We start from the raw sequence: 25,382 nt of genomic DNA on the forward strand, positions 1-25,382 counted from the left end.
TCAGAACTGACTAAAGTTCGATCTAACGCATTGGTACTACTTACCTATGTTTCCCTTCCATATCGATCCGTAGATTTACTCGAAACATTAACAGAGCAGCCTATTTTGACATGAAATAGCCTGGTACGTATAGCAGCTATCGCAATAGCATTACCCATCCGCAAAGTCTCACGAGCCTCAGTTCGCAATCTCCCATGAGCCTCAGCAAAGTGTAAACAATCGCGTTTCTCAAACGATCTATAAAATGATCGGAACTGACTAAAGTTCGATCTAACGCATTGGTACTACTTACCTATGTTTCCCTTCCATATCGATCCGTAGATTTACTCGAAACATTAACAGAGCAGCCTATTTTGACATGAAATAGCCTGGTACGTATAGCAGCTATCGTTATAGCATTAGCGATCCGCAAAGTCCCACGAGCCTCAGCTCGCAATCTCCCATGAGCCTCAGCAAAGTGTAAACAATCGCGTTTCTCAAACGATCTCCTATAAAATGATCGGAACTGACTAAAGTTCGATCTAACGCATTGGTACTACTTACCTATGTTTCCCTTCCATATCGATCCGTAGATTTACTCGAAACATTAACAGAGCAGCCTATTTTGACATGAAATAGCCTGGTACGTATAGCAGCTATCGCAATAGCATTAGCCATCCGCAAAGTCTCACGAGCCTCAGCTCGCAATCTCCCATGAGCCTCAGCAAAGTGTAAACAATCGCGTTTCTCAAACGATCTCCTATAAAATGATCAGAACTGACTAAAGTTCGATCTAACGCATTGGTACTACTTACCTATGTTTCCCTTCCATATCGATCCGTAGATTTACTCGAAACATTAACAGAGCAGCCTATTTTGACATGAAATAGCCTGGTACGTATAGCAGCTATCGCAATAGCATTAGCCATCCGCAAAGTCTCACGAGCCTCAGCTCGCAATCTCCCATGAGCCTCAGCAAAGTGTAAACAATCGCGTTTCTCAAACGATCTCCTATAAAATGACTTTAACGCATTGGTACTACTTACCTATGTTTCCCTTCCATATCGATCCGTAGATTTACTCGAAACATTAACAGAGCAGCCTATTTTGACATGAAATAGCCTGGTACGTATAGCAGCTATCGCAATAGCATTAGCCATCCGCAAAGTCTCACGAGCCTCAGTTCGCAATCTCCCATGAGCCTCAGCAACGTGTAAACAATCGCGTTTCTCAAACGATCTCCTATAAAATGATCGGAACTGACTAAAGTTCGATCTAACGCATTGGTACTACTTACCTATGTTTCCCTTCCATATCGATCCGTAGATTTACTCGAAACATTAACAGAGCAGGCGCATAAAATAGAAGCTATACTGCATCAAACTGAGGTTGACTAGGGTTGCGGTATGCATCCACTAGCCAATAACCAACGAGCCCTCTGTAAACAATCGCGTTTCTCAAACGATCTCCTATAAAATGATCAGAACTGACTAAAGTTCGATCTAACGCATTGGTACTACTTACCTATGTTTCCCTTCCATATCGATCCGTAGATTTACTCGAAACATTAACAGAGCAGCCTATTTAGACATGAAATAGCCTGGTACGTATAGCAGCTATCGCAATAGCATTAGCCATCCGCAAAGTCTCACGAGCCTCAGCTCGCAATCTCCCATGAGCCTCAGCAAAGTGTAAACAATCGCGTTTCTCAAACGATCTCCTATAAAATGATCGGAACTGACTAAAGTTCGATCTAACGCATTGGTACTACTTACCTATGTTTCCCTTCCATATCGATCCGTAGATTTACTCGAAACATTAACAGAGCAGCCTATTTTGACATGAAATAGCCTGGTACGTATAGCAGCTATCGCAATAGCATTAGCCATCCGCAAAGTCTCACGAGCCTCAGTTCGCAATCTCCCATGAGCCTCAGCAAAGTGTAAACAATCGCGTTTCTCAAACGATCTCCTATAAAATGATCGGAACTGACTAAAGTTCGATCTAACGCATTGGTACTACTTACCTATGTTTCCCTTCCATATCGATCCGTAGATTTACTCGAAACATTAACAGAGCAGCCTATTTTGACATGAAATAGCCTGGTACGTATAGCAGCTATCGCAATAGCATTAGCCATCCGCAAAGTCTCACGAGCCTCAGTTCGCAATCTCCCATGAGCCTCAGCAAAGTGTAAACAATCGCGTTTCTCAAACGATCTCCTATAAAATGATCGGAACTGACTAAAGTTCGATCTAACGCATTGGTACTACTTACCTATGTTTCCCTTCCATATCGATCCGTAGATTTACTCGAAACATTAACAGAGCAGGCGCATAAAATAGAAGCTATACTGCATCAAACTGAGGTTGACTAGGGTTGCGGTATGCATCCACTAGCCAATAACCAACGAGCCCTCTGTAAACAATCGCGTTTCTCAAACGATCTCCTATAAAATGATCAGAACTGACTAAAGTTCGATCTAACGCATTGGTACTACTTACCTATGTTTCCCTTCCATATCGATCCGTAGATTTACTCGAAACATTAACAGAGCAGCCTATTTTGACATGAAATAGCCTGGTACGTATAGCAGCTATCGCAATAGCATTAGCCATCCGCAAAGTCTCACGAGCCTCAGCTCGCAATCTCCCATGAGCCTCAGCAAAGTGTAAACAATCGCGTTTCTCAAACGATCTCCTATAAAATGATCGGAACTGACTAAAGTTCGATCTAACGCATTGGTACTACTTACCTATGTTTCCCTTCCATATCGATCCGTAGATTTACTCGAAACATTAACAGAGCAGCCTATTTTGACATGAAATAGCCTGGTACGTATAGCAGCTATCGCAATAGCATTAGCCATCCGCAAAGTCTCACGAGCCTCAGTTCGCAATCTCCCATGAGCCTCAGCAAAGTGTAAACAATCGCGTTTCTCAAACGATCTCCTATAAAATGATCGGAACTGACTAAAGTTCGATCTAACGCATTGGTACTACTTACCTATGTTTCCCTTCCATATCGATCCGTAGATTTACTCGAAACATTAACAGAGCAGGCGCATAAAATAGAAGCTATACTGCATCAAACTGAGGTTGACTAGGGTTGCGGTATGCATCCACTAGCCAATAACCAACGAGCCCTCTGTAAACAATCGCGTTTCTCAAACGATCTCCTATAAAATGATCAGAACTGACTAAAGTTCGATCTAACGCATTGGTACTACTTACCTATGTTTCCCTTCCATATCGATCCGTAGATTTACTCGAAACATTAACAGAGCAGCCTATTTTGACATGAAATAGCCTGGTACGTATAGCAGCTATCGCAATAGCATTACCCATCCGCAAAGTCTCACGAGCCTCAGTTCGCAATCTCCCATGAGCCTCAGCAAAGTGTAAACAATCGCGTTTCTCAAACGAGCTCCTATAAAATGATCGGAACTGACTAAAGTTCGATCTAACGCATTGGTACTACTTACCTATGTTTCCCTTCCATATCGATCCGTAGATTTACTCGAAACATTAACAGAGCAGCCTATTTTGACATGAAATAGCCTGGTACGTATAGCAGCTATCGCAATAGCATTAGCCATCCGCAAAGTCTCACGAGCCTCAGCTCGCAATCTCCCAAGAGCCTCAGCAAAGTGTAAACAATCGCGTTTCTCAAACGATCTCCTATAAAATGATCAGAACTGACTAAAGTTCGATCTAACGCATTGGTACTACTTACCTATGTTTCCCTTCCATATCGATCCGTAGATTTACTCGAAACATTAACAGAGCAGCCTATTTTGACATGAAATAGCCTGGTACGTATAGCAGCTATCGCAATAGCATTAGCCATCCGCAAAGTCTCACGAGCCTCAGCTCGCAATCTCCCATGAGCCTCAGCAAAGTGTAAACAATCGCGTTTCTCAAACGATCTCCTATAAAATGATCGGAACTGACTAAAGTTCGATCTAACGCATTGGTACTACTTACCTATGTTTCCCTTCCATATCGATCAGTAGATTTACTCGAAACATTAACAGAGCAGCCTATTTTGACATGAAATAGCCTCGCGGGTACAACAGCTATTCGGTGACGCCCCCTGACTACAGTTGCCGTAATGCTGGGAAGCGATGCGACCTTGTAATTTACTAGTCGTACTAAAACGTACTGAAACATTTTGGCAGAGCACTGTGTAAAACCAGTATGGATCAACAAATTCATCAGTTGATCCATATATAAGGCGCACTGGCCTATAAGGCGCACTGTCGGCTTTTGAGAAAATTTTAGGTTTTTAGGTGCGCCTTTTAGGGCGGAAAATACGGTACTCTGATCATGTTCCTTCCCTCAATACTCCACAAGGAAGTAAAGAACGTTCATCAAAGGTGAAGGACATATGATAAATCATTATCCTACGCCAGCTTCACGCTCAGGAAGGAACATCAATTCTCATCATCGTCGTTAGCGAGACCGTCACTTTAGAAAAGCATTTCTCAAGTTAAGAACTATAGAAATGATCCCTGAAAGTATAGTCTTGACTCCATCACGGGCGGCGGCGGGAAGTCATCTGCGAGAGTACCATTTTTACCCAGAGAGAAACCTTTGTCCAGATTCACTACACCACGACTAGTAAAGGACTATGTTAGATTAGATTGAGCGTCGACGTCATTGAAAAATAACATCATGAGGCTTTTAGAAATGCCTATAGTAGCCAAACAATCAACTTTAGATCGTAGACACGTTTCAGTTCATCCACCGGCCGTGAGCACTGATGACGAATACTTTGTATTGTCCATCGATCCATTTTCTGTACCGCTTGTCCCCACGGGGGGTCGCGGGCGTGCTGGAGCCAATCCCAGCAGTCATCGGGCAGTAGGCGGGGGACACCTTGAAACGTTTGCCAGTCAAACGCAGGGCACACAGAGACGAAAACCCGTCCGCACTCGCACCTACGGGCAATTTGGAGCGCTCAATGGGCCCTATCATGCATGTTTTGGGGAAATGGAAGGAAACCAGAGTGGAGAACGTGCACAAGGTCAGGGAAGGGAGTTGGAACCGAACGCTATGAGCAGCAGAGCAAGCGTGGACTCACAACGACACGTTTAGAGTGTAAACGTTTCCATAGAATTGCCATCAAGTGGTGCGTTTTATATTTGGCTGCAACACAATCGTTGATCATATATTGGTTACCATTCACATTTTGATAAGGGGAGAGCGCGAACGCAGTCCCCCACTACCAGAAATTATGCAGTCGAGATTCCCACATTTGGGGAATTCGCAGGTGTCAGCACAACCGGAGTGCAATGGCTGAGCCTCACCCTGGGTGAACCACCTTCTTGATCATGGTATCTCCCCTGCCAGGTAAGTATGAGTTGTACAAGTCGCCGGGGCCGAAGTCTTTACCGCGCACACCATCTTCAGTCAGAGGCTAATTTGCTACAAAAGTGTGAGCACGCATATTCGGTGGATGAGACAGCATTCGTAGAAATGTTAACATAGTACACCTTTAGTCATTACAAAACCAAAACATAAATTAAGTAAAAAATAGATTCAAAAACATTACCATCATGCTTTAAACGGCTATACACATATTTTTTAATAACAAACCAAACTTGCACCCATTAACAATAATATATATCTATATTGTATATATTGTATTGAAATTTATGTAATGTTATAGGAACCTGCTGTAAAACAGTTCTTGAACTGAGTCAGGCCAGTCCATGAAACTTTGATGTTACATGTCGACCTTTCCTTTAAATAAACTGAAAACGGATGCTTTGCTTCTCTTTCTACTGCCTCCACGCCTTTGTTCACCTCCTTTTTCTTAGAGTCGCCATCTAGTGGTGATGGCAGCAACCATAATAAACCATAATAAATGAAGTAAAAACATGCCCACCATGCATTGCCTCTTTTCATCTGAGAACCCTAAAACGGTATGAATTTGTATTTATTGAAAATCGCCAACATTACCGCAGTAAAATATATATATTTCTTTTTCTGAACAAGTTTTGAAAATGACATTTTCTTAAAAATTTGAGAAGAATTGTACTAAAAATTCTTGGAACAATGATAGGAAAATCTCAAGCAAAGAAAGACATTTTAACCATATTTTAGAACGGTTACGTATATTCTTGCTGCCGCTCAAGTCGAGCCGTCATGAACTTGAATCAAACCCCATCAAGACATGACTTTCTGCTTTATTCTGTGAGAATGAAGCTAACGGATTGCGATGGCTTCCTGAGCAAACTACTCTTGATTTGACCAGTAGAGGGGGGTGCACCGTTCCTGGAGGTACTGCAATACCAGGTCGATGCGTGGAGTGGACGGAGCAAGCCCCTATTCCATCTCCCTGTTCCAAAAATCAATTTAATATATGGTCCCCGGATAGGGGACGTATCAGATATTAAACTGATAAGAACAGATACTACACTTGATCTTAGCCAAAAGGCCGAGAAGCGATAACTAGAAATGGGTCTGAGGAAACCACTTAAATAAAGAGACTACCAATTCAAGTTACGGTTTAAATATATCGACTCATACTAATTAAAGATTAAAAGATTAAAGATTAAAGTCCCAATGATCGTCACACACACACCTGGGTGTGGTGAAATTTGTCCTCTGCATTTAACCCATCCCCGTGTGATTTTAATCCATCCCCTGGGGGAGAGGGGAGCAGTGAGCAGCAGCGGTGCCGCGCTCGGGAATCAGTTGGTGATCTAACCCCCCAATTCCAACCCTTAATGCCACGTACCGCGACCACCCAAACAACAACTATTAACAGTTTGGAATGATAATGCGTCACTGTGCTGTTTTCAACCTGTGCATCGGTTGCAGGTTTTCGTGTGTTCACGTAGGTTTTAGTGTCACGTGGTTCACGTTGACCCAATAGAATAACGATGAACTGAGCTCCTGATGGGAATAGCTTTTAATGACCAACAAAACGAATTAGTCATTCGCAAAAAACAATCCGATCTTTGGATACATTTCGGGACCGAAAGCACAATAGCTGTTTGATGAACATTTTGACGGAAAAAAAACCCCACCCAGCAAAAAAAACACGCGGCCCACTTCGCCAAACTACTTCCTATTTCTTGCTGTGGCAAATTACATTAACCCTCGAACACCACCATCGCAGTGGAGGTGAATTGCATTCCAATCCATGCCAGCATTTCTTAACACTCATTTGAGAAATTACGATCGTCTTTTGTTTCCCGATTTGTGTTGAATAAAAATCTGAAATTACAAATGTGAAAATAACACACGGAAATCGGATCATTTCCCGCTCTCTCATACCAAAAGTACACGGACCAAGACATACAACGTTCAAAACTCACACACAAAATAGTTGCCCAATCGATAGGTGACGCTGTTTGAAATAACGAGCGCCAACGTCGTGAATCAGGTATCCATAATCCTGTGCGCCAACAATGTTTAAAGGAAAAAACACATTAATGAACACAAAATACTCGTTTAAACTGTCTATTTCGGTTGAGTCCTTCTAAGTATAGTAAATCTATGAACGTCTATTTTTTGTATTAGAAGGAATGGTTGCTGCAATTTCAGCGTGAGACCGCCTGTTAATTTGGTGAGACCAGCAATGGGGTGGCCCGTTTAGACCCGACTCAGCAGTTCACTCTTGTTTCTCTTCAGATCGTATAAATCTTTCGCCTTTTACTAAAGATTTCCGTGGGGAGGAACAACAAGAGTCTATCTCAATATTTTGATGCACTGCGAAAGCGGAGCTACCTAATGCTGTTAAAGAAAATATCAATCACGAAGTAACCTATATTCAATTCAGCAGATTTACCTTACGTAATATAGTTACATTTTCGATATAATGTATTACCCATTAGAATACTTAAATGTTACTTGATTTCGAGAAAAATTTAAGGAACTGCATTTGGAGTAATTCTTTAGAAAGACAGACCTGTCAATTATGCTTTGAGTGGAAAAAAATGTTTAGGAGATACGGATGAACTCTTTAGAGAGACATCCAGCCGAGAAAAAGATATTGGTTCTAAGATCCTTCTTTAACAGTATAGTGTTAATGTAAGTTATAAACATTAAACTTTCCTTGTCACAGAGGAAGCTTGATGCTGTCATTTAGGTCGTAACAGCGACATGTTAAACGTCGCAATTGAAACAATGCTCTAATTTACATGGTGGACAGTAATATCGCAGTTTGAGTTTACATTTTAAAAAGAACTACTCTGATCATGTTCCTTCCCTCAATACTCCACAAGGAAGTAAAGAACGTTCATCAAAGGTGGAGGACATATGATAAATCATTATCCTACGCCAGCTTCACGCTCAGGAAGGAACATCAATTCTCATCATCGTAGTTAGCGAGACGGTCACTTTTGAAAAGCATTTCTCAAGTTAAGAACTATAGAAATGATCCCTGAAAGTATAGTCTTGACTCCATCACCGGCGGCGGGGGGAAGTCATCTGCGAGAGTACCATTTTTACCCGGAGAGAAACCTTTGTCCAAATTCACTACACCACGACTAGTAAAGGACTATGTGAGATTAGATTGAGCGTCGACGTCATTGAAAATAACATCATGAGGCTTTTAAAAATGCCTATAGTAGCCAAACAATCAACTTTACATCGTAGACACGTTTCAGTTCATCCACCGGCCGTGAGCACTGATGACGAATACTTTGTATTGTCCATCGATCCATTTTCTGTACCGCTTGTCCCCACGGGGGGTCGCGGGCGTGCTGGAGCCAATCCCAGCAGTCATCGGGCAGTAGGCGGGGGACACCTTGAAACGTTTGCCAGTCAAACGCAGGGCACACAGAGACGAAAAACCGTCCGCACTCGCACCTACGGGCAATTTGGAGCGCTCAATGGGCCCTATCATGCATGTTTTGGGGAAATGGAAGGAAACCAGAGTGGAGAACGTGCACAATGCAAACAAACAGGTCAGGGAAGGGAGTTGGAACCGAACGCTCATGAGCAGCAGAGCAAGCGTGCAGAGGCGTAGCCAGGAATTTTTCCAGTAGGGGCGCACGCCCACAGGAAAAAAAATCGAACATCACCCACGCCGTTCGCTGATCGCTAAAACAACGTCCGGGAGGCAAACGGTGAATGGATAACATCGCGCACATAGAATAGCGCAAGCACATTCGCGCAAGACCGAAAGAATAAAACGGCATGAAAATGAAGAATCGAAAAAGCTCGATTTTTTTTTTTTTTTTCCTCCAACCGGGGCGCAAGGAGTCCTAACCGGGGCGCCGCCCCGGCTCGCCCCGGCTTGGCTACGCCTCTGCAAGCGTGGACTCACAACGACACGTTTAGAGTGTAAATGTTTCCATAGAATTGCCATCAAGTGGTGCGTTTTATATTTGGCTGCAACACAATTGTTGATCATAATTTGGTTACCATTCACATTTTGATCAGGGGAGAGCGCGAACGCAGTCCCCCACTACCAGAAATTATGCAGTCGAGATTCCCACATTTGGGGAATTCGCAGGGGTCAGCACAACCGGAATGCAATGGCTGAGCCTCACCCTGGGTGAAGCACCTTCTTGATCATGGTATCTCCCCTGCCAGGTAAGTATGAGTTGTACAAGTCGCCGGGGCCGAAGTCTTTACCGCGCACACCATCTTCAGTCAGAGGCTAATTTGCTACAAAAGTGTGAGCACACATATTCGGTGGATGAGACAGCATTCGTAGAAATGTTAACATAGTACACCTTTAGTCATTACAAAACCAAAACATAAATTAAGTAAAAAATAGATTCAAAAACATTACCATCATGCTTTAAACGGCTATACACATATTTTTTAATAACAAACCAAACTTGCACCCATTAACAATAATATATATCTATATTGTATATATTGTATTGAAATTTATGTAATGTTATAGGAACCTGCTGTAAAACAGTTCTTGAACTGAGTCAGGCCAGTCCATGAAACTTTGATGTTACATGTCGACCTTTCCTTTAAATAAACTGAAAACGGATGCTTTGCTTCTCTTTCTACTGCCTCCACGCCTTTGTTCACCTCCTTTTTCTTAGAGTCGCCATCTAGTGGAGATGGCAGCAACCATAATAAACCATAATAAATGAAGTAAAAACATGCCCACCATGCATTGCCTCTTTTCATCTGAGAACCCTAAAACGGTATGAATTTGTATTTATTGAAAATCGCCAACATTACCGCAGTAAAATATATATATTTCTTTTTCTGAACAAGTTTTGAAAATGACATTTTCTTAAAAATTTGAGAAGAATTGTACTAAAAATTCTTGGAACAATGATAGGAAAATCTCAAGCAAAGAAAGACATTTTAACCATATTTTAGAACGGTTACGTATATTCTTGCTGCCGCTCAAGTCGAGCCGTCATGAACTTGAATCAAACCCCATCAAGACATGACTTTCTGCTTTATTCTGTGAGAATGAAGCTAACGGATTGCGATGGCTTCCTGAGTAAACTACTCTTGATTTGACCAGTAGAGGGGGGTGCACCGTTCCCGGAGGTACTGCAATACCAGGTCGATGCGTGGAGTGGACGGAGCAAGCCCCTATTCCATCTCCCTGTTCCAAAAATCAATTTAATATATGGTCCCCGGATAGGGGACGTATCAGATATTAAACTGATAAGAACAGATACTACACTTGATCTTAGCCAAAAGGCCGAGAAGCGATAACTAGAAATGGGTCTGAGGAAACCACTTAAATAAAGAGACTACCAATTCAAGTTACGGTTTAAATATATCGACTCATACTAATTAAAGATTAAAAGATTAAAGATTAAAGTCCCAATGATCGTCACACACACACCTGGGTGTGGTGAAATTTGTCCTCTGCATTTAACCCATCCCCGTGTGATTTTAATCCATCCCCTGGGGGAGAGGGGAGCAGTGAGCAGCAGCGGTGCCGCGCTCGGGAATCAGTTGGTGATCTAACCCCCCAATTCCAACCCTTAATGCCACGTACCGCGACCACCCAAACAACAACTATTAACAGTTTGGAATGATAATGCGTCACTGTGCTGTTTTCAACCTGTGCATCGGTTGCAGGTTTTCGTGTGTTCACGTAGGTTTTAGTGTCACGTGGTTCACGTTGACCCAATAGAATAACGATGAACTGAGCTCCTGATGGGAATAGCTTTTAATGACCAACAAAACGAATTAGTCATTCGCAAAAAACAATCCGATCTTTGGATACATTTCGGGACCGAAAGCACAATAGCTGTTTGATGAACATTTTGACGGAAAAAAAACCCCACCCAGCAAAAAAAAACACGCGGCCCACTTCGCCAAACTACTTCCTATTTCTTGCTGTGGCAAATTACATTAACCCTCGAACACCACCATCGCAGTGGAGGTGAATTGCGTTCCAATCCATGCCAGCATTTCTTAACACTCATTTGAGAAATTACGATCGTCTTTTGTTTCCCGATTTGTGTTGAATAAAAATCTGAAATTACAAATGTGAAAATAACACACGGAAATCGGATCATTTCCCGCTCTCTCATACCAAAAGTACACGGACCAAGACATACAACGTTCAAAACTCACACACAAAATAGTTGCCCAATCGATAGGTGACGCTGTTTGAAATAACGAGCGCCAACGTCGTGAATCATGTATCCATAATCCTGTGCGCCAACAATGTTTAAAGGAAAAGACACATTAATGAACACAAAATACTCGTTTAAACTGTCTATTTCGGTTGAGTCCTTCTAAGTATAGTAAATCTATGAACGTCTATTTTTTGTATTAGAAGGAATGGTTGCTGCAATTTCAGCGTGAGACCGCCTGTTAATTTGGTGAGACCAGCAATGGGGTGGCCCGTTTAGACCCGACTCAGTAGTTCACTCTTGTTTCTTTTCAGAACGTATAAATCTTTCGCCTTTTACTAAAGATTTCCGTGGGGAGGAACAACAAGAGTCTATCTCAATTTTTTGATGCTCTGCGAAAGCGGAGCTACCTAATGCTGTTAAAGCAAACATCAATCACGAACTGACCTACAATCAATTCAGCAGATTTACCTTACGTAATATAGTTACATTTTCGATATAATTGATTACCCATTAGAATACTTAAATGTTACTTGATTTCGAGAAAAATATAAGGAACTGCATTTGGAGTAATTCTTTAGAAAGACAGACCTGTCAATTATGCTTTGAGGAGTGGAAAAAAAATGTTTTGGAGATACGGATGAACTCTTTAGAGAGACATCCAGCCGAGAAAAAGATATTGGTTCTAAGATCCTTTTAACAGTATAGTGTTAATGTAAGTTATAAACATTAAACTTTCCTTGTCACAGAGGAAGCTTGATGCTGTCATTTAGGTCGTAACAGCGACATACGTGTTAAACGTCGCAATTGAAACAATGCTCTAATTTACATGGTGGACAGTAATATCGCAGTTTGATTTTACATTTTAAAAAGAACTACTCTGATCATGTTCCTTCCCTCAATACTCCACAAGGAAATAAAGAACGTTCATCAAAGGTGAAGGACATATGATAAATCATTATCCTACGCCAGCTTCACGCTCAGGAAGGAACATCAATTCTCATCATCGTAGTTAGCGAGACGGTCACTTTAGAAAAGCATTTCTCAAGTTAAGAACTATAGAAATGATCCCTGAAAGTATAGTCTTGACTCCATCACCGGCGGCGGGGGGAAGTCATCTGCGAGAGTACCATTTTTACCCGGAGAGAAACCTTTGTCCAAATTCACTACACCACGACTAGTAAAGGACTATGTGAGATTAGATTGAGCGTCGACGTCATTGAAAATAACATCATGAGGCTTTTAAAAATGCCTATAGTAGCCAAACAATCAACTTTACATCGTAGACACGTTTCAGTTCATCCACCGGCCGTGAGCACTGATGACGAATACTTTGTATTGTCCATCGATCCATTTTCTGTACCGCTTGTCCCCACGGGGGGTCGTGGGCGTGCTGGAGCCAATCCCAGCAGTCATCGGGCAGTAGGCGGGGGACACCTTGAAACGTTTGCCAGTCAAACGCAGGGCACACAGAGACGAAAAACCGTCCGCACTCGCACCTACGGGCAATTTGGAGCGCTCAATGGGCCCTATCATGCATGTTTTGGGGAAATGGAAGGAAACCAGAGTGGAGAACGTGCACAAGGTCAGGGAAGGGAGTTGGAACCGAACGCTATGAGCAGCAGAGCAAGCGTGGACTCACAACGACACGTTTAGAGTGTAAACGTTTCCATAGAATTGCCATCAAGTGGTGCGTTTTATATTTGGCTGCAACACAATTGTTGATCATTATTTGGTTACCATTCACATTTTGATCAGGGGAGAGCGCGAACGCAGTCCCCCACTACCAGAAATTATGCAGTCGAGATTCCCACATTTGGGGAATTCGCAGGGGTCAGCACAACCGGAGTGCAATGGCTGAGCCTCACCCTGGGTGAACCACCTTCTTGATCATGGTATCTCCCGTGCCAGGTAAGTATGAATTGTACAAGTCGCCGGGGCCGAAGTCTTTACAGCGCACACCATCTTCAGTCAGAGGCTAATTTGCTACAAAAGTGTGGGCACACATATTCGGTGGATGAGACAGCATTCGTAGAACTGTTAACATAGTACACCTTTAGTCATTACAAAACCAAAACATAAATTAAGTAAAAAATAGATTCAAAAACATTACCATCATGCTTTAAACGGCTATACACATATCTTTTAATAACAAACCAAACTTGCACCCATTAACAATAATATATATCTATATTGTATATATTGTATTGAAATGTATGTAATGTTATAGGAACCTGCTGTAAAACAGTTCTTGAACTGAGTCAGGCCAGTCCATGAAACTTTGATGTTACATGTCGACCTTTCCTTTAAATAAACTGAAAACTGATGCTTTGCTTCTCTTTCTACTGCCTCCACGCCTTTGTTCACCTCCTTTTTCTTAGAGTCGCCATCTAGTGGTGATGGCAGCAACCATAATAAACCATAATAAATGAAGTAAAAACATGCCCATCATGCATTGCCTCTTTTCATCTGAGAACCCTAAAACGGTATGAATTTGTATTTATTGAAAATCTCCAACATTACCGCAGAAAAAAATATATATTTCTTTTTCTGAACAAGTTTTGAAAATGACATTTTCTTAAAAATTTGAGAAGAATTGTACTAAAACTTCCTGGAACAATGATAGGAAAATCTCAAGCAAAGAAAGACATTTTAACCATATTTTAGAACGGTTACGTATATTCTTGCTGCCGCTCAAGTCGAGCCGTCATGAACTTAAATCAAACCCCATCAAGACATGACTTTCTGCTTTATCCTGCGAGAATGAAGCTATCGGATTGCGATGGCTTCCTGAGTAAACTACTCTTGGTTTGACCAGTAGAGGGGGGTGCACCGTTCCTGGAGATACTGCAATACCAGGTCGATGCGTGGAGTGGACAGAGCAAGCCCCTATTAGGGATGGGCGGATCGATACCAAAATATCGATATATCGATCCAGGCTGCTCATTTTTGAGTATCGATCTCCCTAGCTAAAATATCGATACTTACAATTATTTAATTATATTTTTCCTCATTTTTTTCTGCTCCAATTTGACGACTTGCACTCGTGCTAGCACTACTTTTCCTTCCGCCTGCTGCACCGGCGTGTCCTGCTCTGCTCCCGCCCCCTTTTCTCACAAGCCAAGCCCTCCTCCTCGTTCCAATCCAAACAAACACAAACAAGCATGGCCACGGCGGCGGCCCAGTCCGAACGCAAGAGAAGTCTGGTTTGGGGATATTATATTTTACTTAATAACGAGGCAAAATGTGAAATATGTCACAAAACAAATATTGTGGCAACACCACAAACTTGGTTAATAATTCATGTACATGACGTAATACTTTTTTCTACAAAATTCAATAGATGACTCTCCAAGAGCAAGTATCATTTGCAGTGAAACACCTGCTGTAGTATACAAATGTGCAGGTCAATAGTCACATGTAAGGCACAAAATATTGATGCAGCATGCCACTGCATTTAAAAAAAAAATTGGCGGGAAATTACACTTCCGGTATCGATATCGGATCGATATCGGGTATTTTGGGCAGGAAATACTTGGTATCGGATCGATTCCAAAATCATTGGTATCGCCCATCCCTAGCCCCTATTCCATCTCCCTGTTCCAAAATTCAATTTAATATATGGTCCCCGAATGGGGGACGTATCAGATATTAAACTGATAAGAACAGATACTACACTTGATCTTAGCCAAAAGGCCGAGAAGCGATAACCAAAAGTGGGTCTGAGGAAACTACTTAAATAAAGAGACTACCAATTCAAGTTACGGTTTGAATATATCGACTCATACTAATGCCACGTACCGACCACCCAAACAACAACTACCGTATTTTCCGCCCTAAAAGGCGCACCGGATTATAAGGCGCACCTTCAATGAACGGCCCATTTTAAAACTTTGTCCATATATAAGGCGCACCGGATTATAAGGCGCATAAAATAGAAGCTATACTGCAACAAACTGAGGTTGACTAGGGTTGCGGTATGCATCCACTAGCCAATAACCAACGAGCCCTCTGTAAACAATCGCGTTTCTCAAACGATCTCCTATAAAATGATCGGAACTGACTAAAGTTCGATCTAGCATTGGTACTACTTACCTATGTTTCCCTTCCATATCGATCCGTAGATTTACTCGAAACATTAACAGAGCAGCCTATTTTCACATGAAATAGCCTGGTACGTATAGCAGCTATCGTTATAGCATTAGCGATCCGCAAAGTCCCACGAGCCTCAGCTCGCAATCTCCCATGAGCCTCAGCAAAGTGTAAACAATCGCGTTTCTCAAACGATCTCCTATAAAATGATCGGAACTGACTAAAGTTCGATCGAACGCATTGGTACTACTTACCTATGTTTCCCTTCCATATCGATCCGTAGATTTACTCGAAACATTAACAGAGCAGCCTATTTTGACATGAAATAGCCTGGTACGTATAGCAGCTATCGTTATAGCATTAGCCATCCGCAAAGTCCCATGAGCCTCAGCTCGCAATCTCCCATGAGCCTCAGCAAAGTGTAAACAATCGCGTTTCTCAAACGATCTCCTATAAAATGATCGGAACTGATTAAAGTTCGATCTAACGCATTGGTACTACTTACCTATGTTTCCCTTCCATATCGATCCGTAGATTTACTCGAAACATTAACAGAGCAGCCTATTTTGACATGAAATAGCCTGGTACGTATAGCAGCTACCGTTATAGCATTAGCCATCCGCAAAGTCCCTTGAGCCTCAGCTCGCAATCTCCCATGAGCCTCAGCAAAGTGTAAACAATCGCGTTTCTCAAACGATCTCCTATAAAATGATCGGAACTGACTAAAGTTCGATCTAACACATTGGTACCGCTTACCTATGTTTCCCTTCCATATCAATCCGTAAATTTACTCGAAACATTAACGGAGCAGCCTATTTTTAAATGAAATAGCCTCGCGGGTACAACAGCTATTCGGTGACGCCCCCTGACTACAGTTGCCGTAATGTTGGGAAGCGATGCGACCTTGTAATTTACTAGTCGTACTAAAACGTACTGAAACATTTTGGCAGAGCACTGTGTACAACCAGTATGGATCAACAAATTCATCAATTGATCCGAGCGCGGCACCGCTGCTGCTCACTGCTCCCCTCTCCCCCAGGGGATGGATTAAAATCACACGGGGATGGGTTAAATGCAGAGGACAAATTTCACCACACCCAGGTGTGTGTGTGACGATCATTGGGACTTTAATCTTTTTTTTTTTAATATATAAGGCGCACTGGACTATAAGGCGCACTGTCGGCTTTTGAGAAAATTTTAGGTTTTTAGGTGCGCCTTATAGTCCGGAAAATACGGTATTAACAGTTTGGAATGATAGTGCTGTTTTCAACCTGTGCATCGGTTGCAGATTTTCGTGTGTTCACGTAGGTTTAGTGTCACGTGGGTCACGTTGACCCAATAGAATAACGATGAACTGAGCTCCTGATGGGAATAGCTTTTAATGACCAACAAAACGAATTAGTCATTCGCCAAAAACAATCCGATCTTTGGATACATTTCGGGACCGAAAGCACAATAGCTGTTTGATAGGGGTGTAAATCGCGGGTTTTGTCATGATACGATATCATATCGATACAAAGACGCACGATACGATATTTGCCGATATCTTAAAGCCTGCTGGGATTCATTCACGATACATCACGATATAGTGCTCTACGATCGATATAGAACAATATCCTGATTTATAACAATTCATACGCAAAATCAACAAGGTACTGCAAACTCTTTATTTAGGAAATTACAAGAGTATTGTAGTATACAAAGTGCTTATTTTAACACTGAACTTTATCAAATTCCTATATTTTTTCTCAAATAAGTAAGTAAAGAAAAATGAATATTCTTTCTTTTTTGTAATACCATTAACTTTAAAGTGCATTACTGAACTATTTAATTACAAAACAAAAACAAGTTATTTATAATGAATGTAGTAAACATTACACCTTGACCATATGTTCTAATCCAAATGCAAAAAAAAAAAAACATTCTCTTGCAATACCAGAGAACTATACACTAACTTCTTGGACACTAGCCATAGCACCAGCCCAGGAGCCGCGTGGTTGTCGGCTCCCCTTTCACGTGCCTGCTCTGCTCACAACACAACACGCCGCGCACTGCTCCCGGAAAGAGGAAGCAAGCAACATTGAACTGGATTTCAAAATAAAGTCGCGTCTAATGTCCGAGGTCAAAAACGGGCGATATACGTAGATCGATGTTTACGTTTAGCATCGATGCCAACAAATCGTAGAGCATTATATCGATTAATCGATGTGTATCGATGAATCGTTACACCCCTACTGTTTGATGACATTTTGACGAAGAAAAAAAAACACGCAGCAAAAAAACACACGGCCCACTTCGCCAAACTACTTCCTATTTCCTGCTGTGGCAAATTACATTAACCCTCGAACGCCACCATCGCAGTGGAGATGAATTGCGTTCCAATCCATGCCAGCATTTCTTAACACTCATTTGAGAAATTACGATCGTCTTTTGTTTCCCGATTTGTGTTGAATAAAAATCTGAAATTACAAATGTGAAAATAACACACGGAAATCGGATCATTTCCCGTTCTCTCATACCAAAAGTACACGGACCAAGACATACAACGTTCAAAACTCACACTCAAAATAGTTGCCCAATCGATAGGTGACGCTGTTTGAAATAACGAGCGCCAACGTCGTGAATCAGGTATCCATAATCCTGTGCGCCAACAATGTTTAAAGGAAAAAACACATTAATGAACACAAAATACTCGTTTAAACTGTCTATTTAGGTTGAGTCCTTCTAAGTATAGTAAATCTATGAACGTCTATTTTTTGTATTAGAAGGAATGGTTGCTGCAATTTCAGCGTGAGACCGCCTGTTAATTTGGTGAGACCAGCAATGGGGTGGCCCGTTTAGACCCGACTCAGTAGTTCACTCTTGTTTCTCTTCAGATCGTATAAATCTTTCGCCTTTTACTAAAGATTTCCGTGGGGAGGAACAACAAGAGTGTATCTCAATTTTTTGATGCTCTGCGAAAGCGGAGCTACCTAATGCTGTTAAAGAAAAACCTCAATCACGAACTAACCTACATTCAATTCAGCAGATTTATCTTACGTAGTACAGTTACATTTTCGATACAATTGATTACCCATTAGAATACTTAAATGTTACTTGATTCTGAGAAAAATATGAGGAACTGCATTTGGAGTAATTCTTTAGAAAGACAGACCTGTCAATTATGCTTTGAGGAGTGGAAAAAAAAATGTTTTGGAGATACGGATGAACTCTTTAGAGAGACATCCAGCCGAGAAAAAGATATTGGTTCTAAGATCATTTTAACAGTATAGTGTTAACGTAAGTTATAAACATTAAACTTTCATTGTCACAGAGGAAGCTTGATGCTGTCATTTAGGTCGTAACAGCGACATACATGTTAAACGTCGCAATTGAAACAATGCTCTAATTTACATGGTGGACAGTAATATCGCAGTTTGATTTTACATTTTAAAAAGAACTACTCTGATCATGTTCCTTCCCTCAATACTCCACAAGGAAGTAAAGAACGTTCATCAAAGGTGAAGGACATATGATAAATCATTATCCTACGCCAGCTTCACGCTCAGGAAGGAACATCAATTCTCATCATCGTAGTTAGCGAGACCGTCACTTTAGAAAAGCATTTCTCAAGTTAAGAACTATAGAAATGATCCCTGAAAGTATAGTCTTGACTCCATCACGGTCGGCGGCGGGAAGTCATCTGCGAGAGTACCATTTTTACCCGGAGAGAAATCTTTGTCCAGATTCACTACACCACGACTAGTAAAGGACTATGTTAGATTAGATTGAGCGTCGACGTCATTGAAAAATAACATCATGAGGCTTTTAAAAATGCCTATAGTAGCCAAACAATCAACTTTATATCGTAGACACGTTTCAGTTCATCCACCGGCCGTGAGCACTGATGACGAATACTTTGTATTGTCCATCGATCCATTTTCTGTACCGCTTGTCCCCACGGGGGGTCTCGGGCGTGCTGGAGCCAATCCCAGCAGTCATCGGGCAGTAGGCGGGGGACACCTTGAAACGTTTGCCAGTCAAACGCAGGGCACACAGAGACGAAAAACCGTCCGCACTCGCACCTACGGGCAATTTGGAGCGCTCAATGGGCCCTATCATGCATGTTTTGGGGAAATGGAAGGAAACCAGAGTGCACAATGCAAACAAACAGGTCAGGGAAGGGAGTTGGAACCGAACGCTTATGAGCAGCAGAGCAAGCGTGGACTCACAACGACACGTTTAGAGTGTAAACGTTTCCATAGAATCGCCATCAAGCGGTGCGTTTTATATTTGGCTGAAACGCAATTGTTGATCATTATTTGGTTACCATTCACATTTTGATCAGGGGAGAGCGCGAACGCAGTACCCCACTACCAGAAATTATGCAGTCGAGATTCCCACATTTGGGGAATTCGCAGAGGTCAGCACAACCGGTGTGCAATGGCTGAGCCTCACCCTGGGTGAACCACCTTCTTGATCATGGTATCTCCCCTGCCAGGTAAGTATGAGTTGTACAAGTCGCCGGGGCCGAAGTCTTTACCGCGCACACCATCTTCAGTCAGAGGCTAATTTGCTACAAAAGTGTGAGCACACATATTCAGTGGATGAGACAGCATTCGTAGCACTGTTAAATATAGTACACCTTTAGTCATTACAAAACCAAAACATTAAGTAAAAAATAGATTCAAAAACATTACCATCATGCTTTGCTTCTTTTTCTACTGCCTCCACGCCTTTGTTCACCTCCTTTTTCTTAAGAGTCGCCATCTATTGGTGATGGCAGCATCCATAATAAATGAAGTAAAAACATGCCCATCATGCATTGCCTCTTTTCACCTGAGAACCCTTAAACGGTATGAATTTGTATTTATTGAAAATCTCCAACATTACCGCAGAAAGATATATATATATTTCTTTTTCTGAACAAGTTTAGAAAATAACATTTTCTTAAAAATTTGAGAACAAGGATTGTACTAAAAATGCCTGGAACAATGATAGGAAAATCTCAAGCAAAGAAAGACATTTTGATTATATTTTAGAACGGTTACGTATATCCTTGCTGCCGCTCAAGTCGAGCCGTCATGAACTTAAATCAAACCCCATCAAGACATGACTTTCTGCTTTATCCTGCGAGAATGAAGCTATCGGATTGCGATGGCTTCCTGAGTAAACTACTCTTGGTTTGACCAGTAGAGGGGGGTGCACCGTTCCTGGAGATACTGCAATACCAGGTCGATGCGTGGAGTGGACAGAGCAAGCCCCTATTAGGGATGGGCGGATCGATACCAAAATATCGATATATCGATCCAGGCTGCTCATTTTTGAGTATCGATCTCCCTAGCTAAAATATCGATACTTACAATTATTTAATTATATTTTTCCTCATTTTTTTCTGCTCCAATTTGACGACTTGCACTCGTGCTAGCACTACTTTTCCTTCCGCCTGCTGCACCGGCGTGTCCTGCTCTGCTCCCGCCCCCTTTTCTCACAAGCCAAGCCCTCCTCCTCGTTCCAATCCAAACAAACACAAACAAGCATGGCCACGGCGGCGGCCCAGTCCGAACGCAAGAGAAGTCTGGTTTGGGGATATTATATTTTACTTAATAACGAGGCAAAATGTGAAATATGTCACAAAACAAATATTGTGGCAACACCACAAACTTGGTTAATAATTCATGTACATGACGTAATACTTTTTTCTACAAAATTCAATAGATGACTCTCCAAGAGCAAGTATCATTTGCAGTGAAACACCTGCTGTAGTATACAAATGTGCAGGTCAATAGTCACATGTAAGGCACAAAATATTGATGCAGCATGCCACTGCATTTAAAAAAAAAATTGGCGGGAAATTACACTTCCGGTATCGATATCGGATCGATATCGGGTATTTTGGGCAGGAAATACTTGGTATCGGATCGATTCCAAAATCATTGGTATCGCCCATCCCTAGCCCCTATTCCATCTCCCTGTTCCAAAATTCAATTTAATATATGGTCCCCGAATGGGGGACGTATCAGATATTAAACTGATAAGAACAGATACTACACTTGATCTTAGCCAAAAGGCCGAGAAGCGATAACCAAAAGTGGGTCTGAGGAAACTACTTAAATAAAGAGACTACCAATTCAAGTTACGGTTTGAATATATCGACTCATACTAATGCCACGTACCGACCACCCAAACAACAACTACCGTATTTTCCGCCCTAAAAGGCGCACCGGATTATAAGGCGCACCTTCAATGAACGGCCCATTTTAAAACTTTGTCCATATATAAGGCGCACCGGATTATAAGGCGCATAAAATAGAAGCTATACTGCAACAAACTGAGGTTGACTAGGGTTGCGGTATGCATCCACTAGCCAATAACCAACGAGCCCTCTGTAAACAATCGCGTTTCTCAAACGATCTCCTATAAAATGATCGGAACTGACTAAAGTTCGATCTAGCATTGGTACTACTTACCTATGTTTCCCTTCCATATCGATCCGTAGATTTACTCGAAACATTAACAGAGCAGCCTATTTTCACATGAAATAGCCTGGTACGTATAGCAGCTATCGTTATAGCATTAGCGATCCGCAAAGTCCCACGAGCCTCAGCTCGCAATCTCCCATGAGCCTCAGCAAAGTGTAAACAATCGCGTTTCTCAAACGATCTCCTATAAAATGATCGGAACTGACTAAAGTTCGATCGAACGCATTGGTACTACTTACCTATGTTTCCCTTCCATATCGATCCGTAGATTTACTCGAAACATTAACAGAGCAGCCTATTTTGACATGAAATAGCCTGGTACGTATAGCAGCTATCGTTATAGCATTAGCCATCCGCAAAGTCCCATGAGCCTCAGCTCGCAATCTCCCATGAGCCTCAGCAAAGTGTAAACAATCGCGTTTCTCAAACGATCTCCTATAAAATGATCGGAACTGATTAAAGTTCGATCTAACGCATTGGTACTACTTACCTATGTTTCCCTTCCATATCGATCCGTAGATTTACTCGAAACATTAACAGAGCAGCCTATTTTGACATGAAATAGCCTGGTACGTATAGCAGCTACCGTTATAGCATTAGCCATCCGCAAAGTCCCTTGAGCCTCAGCTCGCAATCTCCCATGAGCCTCAGCAAAGTGTAAACAATCGCGTTTCTCAAACGATCTCCTATAAAATGATCGGAACTGACTAAAGTTCGATCTAACACATTGGTACCGCTTACCTATGTTTCCCTTCCATATCAATCCGTAAATTTACTCGAAACATTAACGGAGCAGCCTATTTTTAAATGAAATAGCCTCGCGGGTACAACAGCTATTCGGTGACGCCCCCTGACTACAGTTGCCGTAATGTTGGGAAGCGATGCGACCTTGTAATTTACTAGTCGTACTAAAACGTACTGAAACATTTTGGCAGAGCACTGTGTACAACCAGTATGGATCAACAAATTCATCAATTGATCCGAGCGCGGCACCGCTGCTGCTCACTGCTCCCCTCTCCCCCAGGGGATGGATTAAAATCACACGGGGATGGGTTAAATGCAGAGGACAAATTTCACCACACCCAGGTGTGTGTGTGACGATCATTGGGACTTTAATCTTTTTTTTTTTAATATATAAGGCGCACTGGACTATAAGGCGCACTGTCGGCTTTTGAGAAAATTTTAGGTTTTTAGGTGCGCCTTATAGTCCGGAAAATACGGTATTAACAGTTTGGAATGATAGTGCTGTTTTCAACCTGTGCATCGGTTGCAGATTTTCGTGTGTTCACGTAGGTTTAGTGTCACGTGGGTCACGTTGACCCAATAGAATAACGATGAACTGAGCTCCTGATGGGAATAGCTTTTAATGACCAACAAAACGAATTAGTCATTCGCCAAAAACAATCCGATCTTTGGATACATTTCGGGACCGAAAGCACAATAGCTGTTTGATAGGGGTGTAAATCGCGGGTTTTGTCATGATACGATATCATATCGATACAAAGACGCACGATACGATATTTGCCGATATCTTAAAGCCTGCTGGGATTCATTCACGATACATCACGATATAGTGCTCTACGATCGATATAGAACAATATCCTGATTTATAACAATTCATACGCAAAATCAACAAGGTACTGCAAACTCTTTATTTAGGAAATTACAAGAGTATTGTAGTATACAAAGTGCTTATTTTAACACTGAACTTTATCAAATTCCTATATTTTTTCTCAAATAAGTAAGTAAAGAAAAATGAATATTCTTTCTTTTTTTGTAATACCATTAACTTTAAAGTGCATTACTGAACTATTTAATTACAAAACAAAAACAAGTTATTTATAATGAATGTAGTAAACATTACACCTTGACCATATGTTCTAATCCAAATGCAAAAAAAAAAACATTCTCTTGCAATACCAGAGAACTATACACTAACTTCTTGGACACTAGCCATAGCACCAGCCCAGGAGCCGCGTGGTTGTCGGCTCCCCTTTCACGTGCCTGCTCTGCTCACAACACAACACGCCGCGCACTGCTCCCGGAAAGAGGAAGCAAGCAACATTGAACTGGATTTCAAAATAAAGTCGCGTCTAATGTCCGAGGTCAAAAACGGGCGATATACGTAGATCGATGTTTACGTTTAGCATCGATGCCAACAAATCGTAGAGCATTATATCGATTAATCGATGTGTATCGATGAATCGTTACACCCCTACTGTTTGATGACATTTTGACGAAGAAAAAAAAACACGCAGCAAAAAAACACACGGCCCACTTCGCCAAACTACTTCCTATTTCCTGCTGTGGCAAATTACATTAACCCTCGAACGCCACCATCGCAGTGGAGATGAATTGCGTTCCAATCCATGCCAGCATTTCTTAACACTCATTTGAGAAATTACGATCGTCTTTTGTTTCCCGATTTGTGTTGAATAAAAATCTGAAATTACAAATGTGAAAATAACACACGGAAATCGGATCATTTCCCGTTCTCTCATACCAAAAGTACACGGACCAAGACATACAACGTTCAAAACTCACACTCAAAATAGTTGCCCAATCGATAGGTGACGCTGTTTGAAATAACGAGCGCCAACGTCGTGAATCAGGTATCCATAATCCTGTGCGCCAACAATGTTTAAAGGAAAAAAACACATTAATGAACACAAAATACTCGTTTAAACTGTCTATTTAGGTTGAGTCCTTCTAAGTATAGTAAATCTATGAACGTCTATTTTTTGTATTAGAAGGAATGGTTGCTGCAATTTCAGCGTGAGACCGCCTGTTAATTTGGTGAGACCAGCAATGGGGTGGCCCGTTTAGACCCGACTCAGTAGTTCACTCTTGTTTCTCTTCAGATCGTATAAATCTTTCGCCTTTTACTAAAGATTTCCGTGGGGAGGAACAACAAGAGTGTATCTCAATTTTTTGATGCTCTGCGAAAGCGGAGCTACCTAATGCTGTTAAAGAAAAACCTCAATCACGAACTAACCTACATTCAATTCAGCAGATTTATCTTACGTAGTACAGTTACATTTTCGATACAATTGATTACCCATTAGAATACTTAAATGTTACTTGATTCTGAGAAAAATATGAGGAACTGCATTTGGAGTAATTCTTTAGAAAGACAGACCTGTCAATTATGCTTTGAGGAGTGGAAAAAAAATGTTTTGGAGATACGGATGAACTCTTTAGAGAGACATCCAGCCGAGAAAAAGATATTGGTTCTAAGATCATTTTAACAGTATAGTGTTAACGTAAGTTATAAACATTAAACTTTCATTGTCACAGAGGAAGCTTGATGCTGTCAT

The 25,382-nt window shown here is 41.6% G+C and overlaps 1 long non-coding RNA gene, 14 other non-coding genes and 2 pseudogenes across 16 annotated transcripts; 4 read left to right on the top strand and 13 right to left on the bottom strand.

Moving 5' to 3' along the window:
• Nucleotides 1-4,298: 4,298 nt before the first annotated feature.
• LOC119122424 lies at nt 4,299-4,508 on the bottom strand. The gene has a single exon (XR_005097889.1). It is a non-coding gene; the product is annotated as a small nucleolar RNA U3 (small nucleolar RNA).
• A 669-nt stretch (nt 4,509-5,177) lies between these two features.
• Nucleotides 5,178-5,341, bottom strand: LOC119122387. The gene has a single exon (XR_005097858.1). It is a non-coding gene; the product is annotated as a U1 spliceosomal RNA (small nuclear RNA).
• Nucleotides 5,342-6,244: 903 nt separating this feature from the next.
• Nucleotides 6,245-6,435, bottom strand: LOC119122400. The gene has a single exon (XR_005097871.1). It is a non-coding gene; the product is annotated as a U2 spliceosomal RNA (small nuclear RNA).
• Nucleotides 6,436-7,605: 1,170 nt separating this feature from the next.
• On the top strand, nt 7,606-7,719 carry LOC119122379. The gene has a single exon (XR_005097850.1). It is a non-coding gene; the product is annotated as a U5 spliceosomal RNA (small nuclear RNA).
• Nucleotides 7,720-8,179: 460 nt separating this feature from the next.
• On the bottom strand, nt 8,180-8,392 carry LOC119122420. Its single transcript, XR_005097885.1, has one exon. It is a non-coding gene; the product is annotated as a small nucleolar RNA U3 (small nucleolar RNA).
• A 985-nt stretch (nt 8,393-9,377) lies between these two features.
• Nucleotides 9,378-9,541, bottom strand: LOC119122390. Its single transcript, XR_005097861.1, has one exon. It is a non-coding gene; the product is annotated as a U1 spliceosomal RNA (small nuclear RNA).
• A 903-nt stretch (nt 9,542-10,444) lies between these two features.
• Nucleotides 10,445-10,635, bottom strand: LOC119122404. Its single transcript, XR_005097874.1, has one exon. It is a non-coding gene; the product is annotated as a U2 spliceosomal RNA (small nuclear RNA).
• A 1,171-nt stretch (nt 10,636-11,806) lies between these two features.
• LOC119122433 lies at nt 11,807-11,920 on the top strand. Its single transcript, XR_005097897.1, has one exon. It is a non-coding gene; the product is annotated as a U5 spliceosomal RNA (small nuclear RNA).
• Nucleotides 11,921-12,386: 466 nt separating this feature from the next.
• On the bottom strand, nt 12,387-12,599 carry LOC119122422. The gene has a single exon (XR_005097887.1). It is a non-coding gene; the product is annotated as a small nucleolar RNA U3 (small nucleolar RNA).
• A 668-nt stretch (nt 12,600-13,267) lies between these two features.
• LOC119122389 lies at nt 13,268-13,431 on the bottom strand. The gene has a single exon (XR_005097860.1). It is a non-coding gene; the product is annotated as a U1 spliceosomal RNA (small nuclear RNA).
• Nucleotides 13,432-13,837: 406 nt separating this feature from the next.
• LOC119122121 lies at nt 13,838-20,418 on the bottom strand. Of its 2 annotated transcripts, XR_005097804.1 has the most exons (3): nt 20,284-20,406; nt 20,042-20,210; nt 13,838-13,902 (listed from the first exon to the last, which is right to left on the bottom strand). It is a non-coding gene; the product is annotated as an uncharacterized LOC119122121 (long non-coding RNA). The 2 variants fall into 2 exon arrangements; XR_005097803.1 differs by lacking the exon at nt 13,838-13,902 and having other exon boundaries at nt 19,935-20,210; nt 20,284-20,418.
• On the bottom strand, nt 15,053-15,220 carry LOC119122407 (annotated as a pseudogene).
• On the top strand, nt 18,461-18,574 carry LOC119122431. The gene has a single exon (XR_005097895.1). It is a non-coding gene; the product is annotated as a U5 spliceosomal RNA (small nuclear RNA).
• On the bottom strand, nt 19,043-19,255 carry LOC119122417. Its single transcript, XR_005097882.1, has one exon. It is a non-coding gene; the product is annotated as a small nucleolar RNA U3 (small nucleolar RNA).
• LOC119122391 lies at nt 19,929-20,092 on the bottom strand. Its single transcript, XR_005097862.1, has one exon. It is a non-coding gene; the product is annotated as a U1 spliceosomal RNA (small nuclear RNA).
• A 1,080-nt stretch (nt 20,419-21,498) lies between the features above and the next one.
• Nucleotides 21,499-21,666, bottom strand: LOC119122409 (annotated as a pseudogene).
• Nucleotides 21,667-24,906: 3,240 nt separating this feature from the next.
• Nucleotides 24,907-25,020, top strand: LOC119122432. The gene has a single exon (XR_005097896.1). It is a non-coding gene; the product is annotated as a U5 spliceosomal RNA (small nuclear RNA).
• Nucleotides 25,021-25,382: the final 362 nt, after the last annotated feature.

The sequence above is a fragment of the Syngnathus acus genome, chromosome 4, assembly GCF_901709675.1.
Source record: "Syngnathus acus chromosome 4, fSynAcu1.2, whole genome shotgun sequence".
Taxonomy (NCBI): domain Eukaryota; kingdom Metazoa; phylum Chordata; class Actinopteri; order Syngnathiformes; family Syngnathidae; genus Syngnathus; species Syngnathus acus.